Below are 8,476 nucleotides of genomic sequence, written 5' to 3'. Positions count from 1 at the left end.
TCTATAGTCTTTCATTTCCAAGAGGCAATAGGTTTTACAGGGACCTGTATCACAAGATCCATGTTTACTCATTCATCCCAACATGTGTTGTATAGGTCATACAACATGCTCCCCCAGATTACTCCATCTTCACTAAAAATGGCGTATCTTTAAACTTTATAATTTGGGTTTATTCTGTTAAAACTTTCTTCTTTATGGCACTTTAAGCACCGTCTTAGTATTCCTTACTCTGCTTTCGGAACTGTAAAAGATCCAGAAATACAACTATTTCTTTTCTTTAGGGGTATTAATATGACCGTCGTACTCCCCCAGACGATCACATTCTTCATCACATTATCTAAAGTATAGGGGAGTTTCATCATTCTTAATTTATCTCATATATCTTTCTCCCCCTCGAAATGTGGCAAGAACTTTTCTGCCACAATTTCGAAAACCATTGATAACTCTTGTGAATTGAGGAAACTTCGATTATCTACTTCATTCATCAGATTACTTCATACGAAATGAAGTTATCTCTTCATACAAAATGAAGTTATCTTTTAACTAGTATGGGAGTACTTTTTCCTCATTCCATTTCAGAAACTCAACAGAGTTCTTTATCATTAGTACTTTTGCAAGTCACACTTGCATACGATTCTTATCTTTAGTTTCGTCTGTAACTTATATTCTCTTCGGATTTATTGAGTGCTTAATTACCGTTACACATAGGAAGTACGGTTGATACTAGGAAAGCATAATAGCTACTCCATACTTTTCTCCCAGAGTGGGACACATTAAAATCACATGAGTCATCATGTCTTTCTCCTGTCATACAGAATAAGTCTGAGAAAATTTCTGCCGTCATACGGGTTACGCAGGGATTTTCCCAGACTTTCCCTGCCATGCGGGTTTTATCATAATCATGTTTTCCCGCTATGCGGGTAATTCCCTATAAGGGACATAAATGCCAGAATTGGCTCTTTTGACTGCATATTCAATCATCAAATTTATAAATAAATCCGAATGCTCCTTGACACACATGCTTGATCCGACGTTGGTCAAATTAAACATGCATGTTGCTTGTTTTATTTCAAATAATAGAGAGTACATGAAAGATATTCGTCAACCAAGACTCTCAATGATCTATCTCTTTTCTTTTGAAACCATTCTTTAGAGAGAACATACTATCTCACGTTATGACCTTTCTTGGTCATCTTTCGGGTCACAAGTACCCAGCCATTCGCTTTCACGAATGAAAGTATGGAAAACTTTTAGTCTAAGAAAACTTAGCAAATAATCAACAATAATGAGCATAAAAATAACCCTACGTTGGTCTGGTTAAAAAATATGCACATTAAACTTTTGCAAAACTTCCCTTTTATACTCTAAATCATTGTTGTGGTAGAATTAGAATAAAACTCATTCTTCTACATTAATTCCATATCACCGTTGGGCAGAAATGAAAATAATGCATATAACTCATAAATAATGTGATTATAGTATTTCTATTAAACTACTTTGCTCAGAAATAATCATCATCATCAACTTTATTGCAGCGGGAATAAGAAATATACATTTCTCTAGCTCAAGAGCATTTCTTGATCTTTATCTGTTCTTTGAAAATTGATCACTTTCATACAAAATTTATCAGAGATTTAAGCTTTGAACATAGGACTCATAGAATTATAATACTGTTATCATCAACGTTGGTCAGAAAATAACAATACCATATTTTCACTTTAAAACAAATATCTTTCTTTTGTCACATGGGAAAAACATGGCTAAGAACAGTTCTTCCAATTAAATTTTCCCGTTGGTTCCAATTTAATTTGAAGAATAAAATTTTTACTTTGCATCAGAAACTTTACAATATTCTATTCAGAAACAATTCTGTAGACTTTTACTCTCTAAGCAATTTTAACCGATTGATTCAAAATTGAATTAGAGAAGCAACAATTTAATCTTTCACAGTGATATGAATAAAATTCATGAATTTTTTTTCTCTCTTTACAGAAACTTTTCTTTTCTTTGACCAAAAAAAACATGAACTTTATTATTTTCTTTGTAAAATTCATGAATATTAATTTTTCTGAAAATAGATGAATATTAATTTTTCTGAAAATTTTCTATTTTCAGAAACTTTTTCTGTTTACTTTGCTATTTTCTAAACAAAGTTTCTATGGATTAAATTTGAAAAGAAAATACTATGTGAAATTTGCCCAAAACTGGACAAATAACAAAAAAGAAAAAATTTCAGCGCAGTGGGGCTTAAAACCGGCCCATGGCCTGCCGCGCCGCGCGAGCCAACCACAGCCCAACACGAGGCAGCGCTCATCTCCTCTTTCGGCCCGATAGGCCCAGCGCCAAACTAGGTTTTCAATCGTGGCCGTCAAGTCCGATCGGACGATCCAGCGTGCATCTCGCTGGATCAAAACGAAGCGACCTGTCGCCCCGATCAAACCCTAGCGTATTCCTCTCCCAGCACGCGCCGCTCGCCTCTCCGCTCATGGCCACGCCGGCGGCAGGGTCAGGCCTCGCCGGCCGCCGGCGACCGCGTTGGGCCACCGCGTCGCGCGAGCCGCGCTGGCCCCCTTTCTGCTTCCCTTTCCTCTGTTCGTCTCGCACACGTCTCTCTCCGGCCGCTCGGCTGCTGCGTCGTGCCGGCTGTCGGTGACGGCGTCGACAGCCGCCGCGCCGCGCGAGCTCTTTCCCGTTCCCCTCCTTGTTCCTTTTCTTTCTCTAATCCGTCGCGCCGCTCCTCATCTTAGTCATCTCTGTACGCAGCAGCGACGGCGTCGAGCTGGCCGGCGATGGCGTCGAGCTGGCCGGCGATGTAAGACGGCGCCCCCGCTGACCCCCTTGCCGGCGTGCGCGAGCACCTCGAGGGTGAACGCGCCGCCGTCAAACGGCTTGGTGGTGGTGCCCTTTGCCCCGTGTGGGGTTGGTTCTTCGTCCCCGCACCTCGGCTTGCCGATGCGTGTGGGGATCAAGAGGAACAGGCGCGGCCGAGTGGCGGCGCACTTTGCCGGCGGCCCAAGGCCTTCTCCGGTGTACTTTTCTGTTCTTTTGTTTGCTTTTCTCTGCCCTGTTAGGGTTCTTTGGGGAGGGGAGGTTTTCTGTTGCTACCAAAAATCCACAACGCCAACCTGGGCTGATACCATTGATAGTGTCTATTGATCCAGTGGGCATGGGGATTCCGGTAGTGGCGATAGGTATTACCTTTCCTTGTGGCTCGAGGAGCCACCGGTGCCGGGCATGGCGACAGTGGCCGGTGATGGCAGAGATTAGTGGGCGAAGTGGTGACGGTGCTTCCCATCAGCACTGCACTAACCCTAGATCGGTAGGGGATTAGGTGGGGTGTACGGCGCTGCGACAAACCTCGTGAAGCGAGCCGCCGGCCCCCACCTTTTTATATAATGCAGGTGACAGGGGCCGTCACCCATAGTGGGTTGAGCACCCCCGATCAGGGCGCGGATCTAAGGGCCCGGTGGGCTGTTGGGCCCACATGGTGGAGATCATCCTAACAGAGAGAACTCATAAGAAAAGGTTTGTCTTCTTATTTAAGAGAAGACAAGAGATGATCTCTTAGCACAATATGTCTTACCATGTTTTTAGGCATAACTAGTTGTTCAAGATAAGGCTAAGACATGACTCATTGTAGACGTCTTTTTTTGTCATTTCTAAATTACATGCAAGACTTAAGATAAGACTATTTTATTAACTATTGTACATGCCCTTACAAAACAAAAATGCAATGGTTGGAGAGAGAAAAACAATGCATGTTTCAACTGAAACAATATTTCTTTCTTCTCTCACTTGTAATGCTGCTGCATATAAAGCGTGCAACAATACAAAATGCTACTGTAAAAACGCTTTACCTACACCAAAAGGCTACAAGTTTTTTCAGGGAATTAAAAAATAAACATGGTATCATGCGGGCTTCATTACCATTTCACCAACCCAATGAGGCCACTACGCATGACAGTGACAATATGCAATTAGCAATCAGAATTTATCCTGCTCCTAGAGTTAATTAAGCAACCCAAATCTGAATTGGCCTGTTCATTAATTAATTAACTAATTAAGCAACCCAATTCTGCATTCTTTCAGCCCTGACCAAATGTAACATGATATTGTTGTAAGAACAGAACAAAAACAGAGCGTCGTTTACAAAACAAAAGACAGCAGTCTAGCGTATATAACTCGTCTATAAAACTTGCTTGTTCTGATGAAGTATACAAATGCTACAGCAGATCCGAAGACACAGACACATGGCAATGATCAGAAAAGAGAATGCAAAGCATTGCTTACCAGCGCATGCAAGCTCACCTTGTGGTCACCGTGTTGAAGGTGGTGCCAAAATGGTTCAGCCCGAACACCTCCAACGTTATGATGAGCATGTTTTTATGGATATATAGATGGCTAAGAGATATTAATAATTTGTAAGATGAGCATGTGCAGAAGAGGCATGATTTTGCAACAAATTTAAGCATAACTACATCATGATCAATGATGAGACGGATTGAGTAAACTAAAATAAGGTTAGATGTAAGCCATCAATACTAATGCTTAATCATCACTGGACAATTTCTAAACTCTTTAGTTTTAGATATGCACTAATGACCAAATAAGAAGGAATAAAGACAAACAAGTCAAACCGTGCAAATTTTGACCGAATTTCTAGAAAAAAATTATCCAGAAATTGAATGCCAAATTAGTATCAGTAAATACATAATAATATTTTTTAATATTACTATTTTAGGGTAAATATATTCTTTAGTATTATAGTTATTGATAGTTTTTCCTACAAAGGTGGTCCACTTTACACCGCTTGACTATAGATAAACTTTATGGGCCTTCTTCTTCTGGAGTCAGATGGAGTACAATAATTTTGTCACCAGGTATGTTAGCTATATTTAATTATTTTATTTTTGATGGTATAGAACTAAGGCTATAAACAATTAATCAGATAATACTTAGTCTGGAGGAGAATAACTGGCTGAGGTTGAGGAACACTAAAAAATCATTCTAGGTCGCTAAATAGGATTTTTTTTGCTATAAAATTTTCTATAACCTATGTGAATATAATGGTATCTGAACACATTAACTTTGAAAAAAGAATATGTAAAACATATTTTTATAACGGTAAAACAAATCTAGCCGCACAAATGCGCGGGTTACCCTTAGGAATGTAAATGGCGGCGGCGGTGGTCGAGAGGTGGGCGTGGCTCAGATTGGCGGTGGCGACCGTCATCTTCCTCTGGTCCATGGTGTAGAACTACGTGCCCCCCAATCTTCCGCCTCGACCTCACCAGCTTGGCCTCCAAGCTCGCCGCCTGCTTCAACCCCTACCTCTAGATCACCATCTCCGAGTACGGTACTGAGCGCTTCCAGCGTAGCGACTTCTTCCCCACCGTTGAAGCCTACCTCAGCGATGCCTGCGTCCGCGCCACAGACAAGCTCAAGGCCGAGCTCGGCAAAGACAGAAGAACCTCAGGGTCTTTGTTGATGACCATGTTGACGACCACGAGGAGGTCGTTGACGACTTCTCTGGGACCATCATGTGGAGGTCATTGACGACTTCTCTGGGATCACCATGTGGAGGTCATTGACGACTTCTCTGGGACTCCTACTTTCCTTTCGCCCTCGGCGAGGGCCGCTCTGGCACCGTCAAGAACCGCCAACACCGCCTCTTCACCAACAATGCCAATGAAAGTTGCAACCCCTACTAGGGGAGTGAATAGCAAAAACCATCGACAAAGAATGCTTGGTTTGCAGGAAACACATGTTTACATTTTTGTGCCAACATTCAAATTCTGCACCTATTTTTTTTCTAGAAAAAACTGGTTGGTGGCTTAGACCATTTTGAGCGTGACTATGACAGTTGGGACCTGCAAATGGTGACGTAGCATAACTATTCACACGCAGGCTCCGTTATAAGGTGATAGACCGAAATGTTTTCGTCAAAACCGAACGAATCGTTATAGGGTCAAACCCCTACTCACTCCCACCCCCCCTTCTTCTCGCTCGAGCCCTCTCCTCTCGTGAACTCTCTTTTTGTTCTTCGCACAGTCGTTGCCCGACCGCCGGCCGATGCAATGCCACGTCATATTGTCTTTGAATGAGTTGAAAAGAAAAAAAACCAACGAGGGTTCCATCTAGCATGGTTCCTCCTCCCACGACGACATCCTCAAGGTTAGTTTGCTACGGCTAGGGCTTTCTAATTCCGGAGATTTTCACTAGGAGCTCTATCTCAACTGTTCCTTCCTATCTTTGCATGTTGTTTGCTCGTATAGATCCCTACTACCATGCATGATGTGGATTTCACCGGCAGGGACCCATATCTGAGTGTCTTGTGTGACCAAGGCAAGCCCTCGGAGAGATGCATTGTATTTGAAGGGATTCTCACATTTGCTGAGAAGGTGTGCTAATTCAAGCTCATTTAGATTTGTTAAGTGTGCTTAGAAATTTCGTAAGTGTGGTCTTAGTTTAATTAGTTGGTATTTGTATTGTACTATTCATTTGTTGCATGTTTGCAATCATGTGGTTATTAATTAATTGAGATTTATACTTTGCTAATTGTTTACATGCTTAGTGTTTGACTTTTAGTGTTTTGTTGTTTAGATAGTTCATTAGTTTAATAAGGTGTCTGACTGTGAAGTGGTCGTTGTTAATTGTTCATTGCTCATTGAGATTGTATTGTGTTAATTCTTTAGTGTTGATTGTATATTGATCATTGTTTTTTGCTGAATTTCAATGCTCATTGTTTGGCAGTGCTTAATTAACCATGTTTCAAATAATTCTCCTGGTTAATAGTTATCATTTAGTTTGTCAGTGAATATGAAAACTGTCAGATGGTGCTCAAGTAGTCATATTTTTATACCAAGTTTCAAACAACTGCCCTTGTCATTTTTTTATAACTTATCTGTTCTCCTCTAGTTTACTATAACATATCCAAGTCATTTAGCTTATTGCCATGTTTTTTTTCTTCATAATTTTGCAGGAAGGAATAATTATGGAGTAATTTAGTGGATTGGTTTAGAGTGGCCAGACTCAATGGAGAAGGCACTGGCCCCTTTAAGAGAGCAAGACATATAGGATAAGGGACGATCTGGGAGTTCATTTCAAGTTCACAATCTGAATCGAGAGAAAAGCAAACTAGAGGAGAACTATCAGAAGTTAGTTGTCGATGTCGACGGCCGACCTACCCAACTTTGCGCCAGCCGCTCATGTCGTTCAATCCGAACTAATCGTGCATCTAACAACTACTACCTTATCTCCTCAGCCGATCCGTGTCATCTCTCTCACCCGCATCTCTATCTTCCCTGCGCTGACGACCGCCCGAAAATCGCTATTCCACCTTTTAGGTATCGTGAAAAGTGATACCTGTGAAGATCGTGCATTTCAGTCAAATTCAGATCCGCACTATAAAAAAAACCTAAGTATTTTATTGATCAGGTGGCACCCAGATTTGAACTCACCTCCTTCTCCCCCGCGTCGACGGCCGCCCACCTCCAGCTCCCCGTGTCGATGGCCCCAGCTCTGCTCTCCAGCGTCGCACCCACGGAGCCGCCACCGCGCGCCGGATTTGCCGCGACCAGCGCCGCGCTTGCCGCGTACTCCCCGGCCTTGTCACGAGCACAACAAACACCGACGAGGCTTTTCCTTTAGCTGGAACTGACCAGTTTATTGTTGTGGCTGGCGACGGCGAGGCAATTTTGCTGGAATTGGCTTCTTTTTTGCTGGGCTGAAGAAATTTTTTGCTTCAACCCGCCAATTTTTTTAATAGATCTTGGTATTTTGAAAAATCAAAAGTGAAAGCTTAGAGAAAAAAAAGACTGACACCAATTCATACTTCTGGCCCCCCTCATGCACGACTTAACAGCAACTTAAGGTGACAGGCCCACGGCCTGGCCCGGCTAGAAGTATGTGATGACTGCTTTTTGCCTCGACAGACCCTGGACCAGCAAGCTGGTGTATATGCTTTGCGTCATCGGCGATACGTGTGTCGATACTAGGCTATTTAGACTGCGAAGTAGGCTCCAATGCGAGCGGTGTGGTACTAATTTTTGTTAGGCACGGTGTGGTACTAAAAAGTACGTACACGGCGAACCGAGCGGTGTGCTCGTTCCGGGCCCAGCGGCAGCTAAACGCTCGCTGGGCCACCTCCTCTTCCGCCCTCAACTCCTCCATGGCGTCGCCTGACCAAACCACTCCAAGCAAATCCTACGCGCCGCAAACCTGAACCTCCTCCGTCGTCGCCGCCGTCGTGCCATGCATCAAGTCATCTCTGCCTCTGCATCGTCTTCTATCTGGACAATAAACATACACCAAGAACAGTATTGCATGCTTGATGCTTCGTCTCGCCGACGACTGAGCACCGTGCATGTCACCTGCCGACCTCATGCATCGATCCCTGATCGATCACTTTCAAAGCTACTATTATAAGGAGTATTATACACATGCAAATTAATTACACTACCCTGTTGTGACAATA

The 8,476-nt window shown here is 42.8% G+C and overlaps 1 long non-coding RNA gene across 1 annotated transcript; it reads left to right on the top strand.

Annotated features, from left to right (window-relative positions):
• Window positions 1–2,153: 2,153 nt before the first annotated feature.
• Window positions 2,154–3,641, top strand: LOC125519972. The gene is made up of 2 exons (XR_007288383.1): window positions 2,154–2,591; window positions 2,764–3,641. It is a non-coding gene; the product is annotated as an uncharacterized LOC125519972 (long non-coding RNA).
• The last annotated feature ends 4,835 nt before the right edge of the window (window positions 3,642–8,476 follow it).

The sequence above is a fragment of the Triticum urartu genome, chromosome 7 (assembly GCF_003073215.2).
Source record: "Triticum urartu cultivar G1812 chromosome 7, Tu2.1, whole genome shotgun sequence".
NCBI lineage: Eukaryota > Viridiplantae > Streptophyta > Magnoliopsida > Poales > Poaceae > Triticum > Triticum urartu.
Note: the sequence above shows the minus strand (reverse complement) of the source record. Positions and strands in the feature narration are given on the sequence as shown.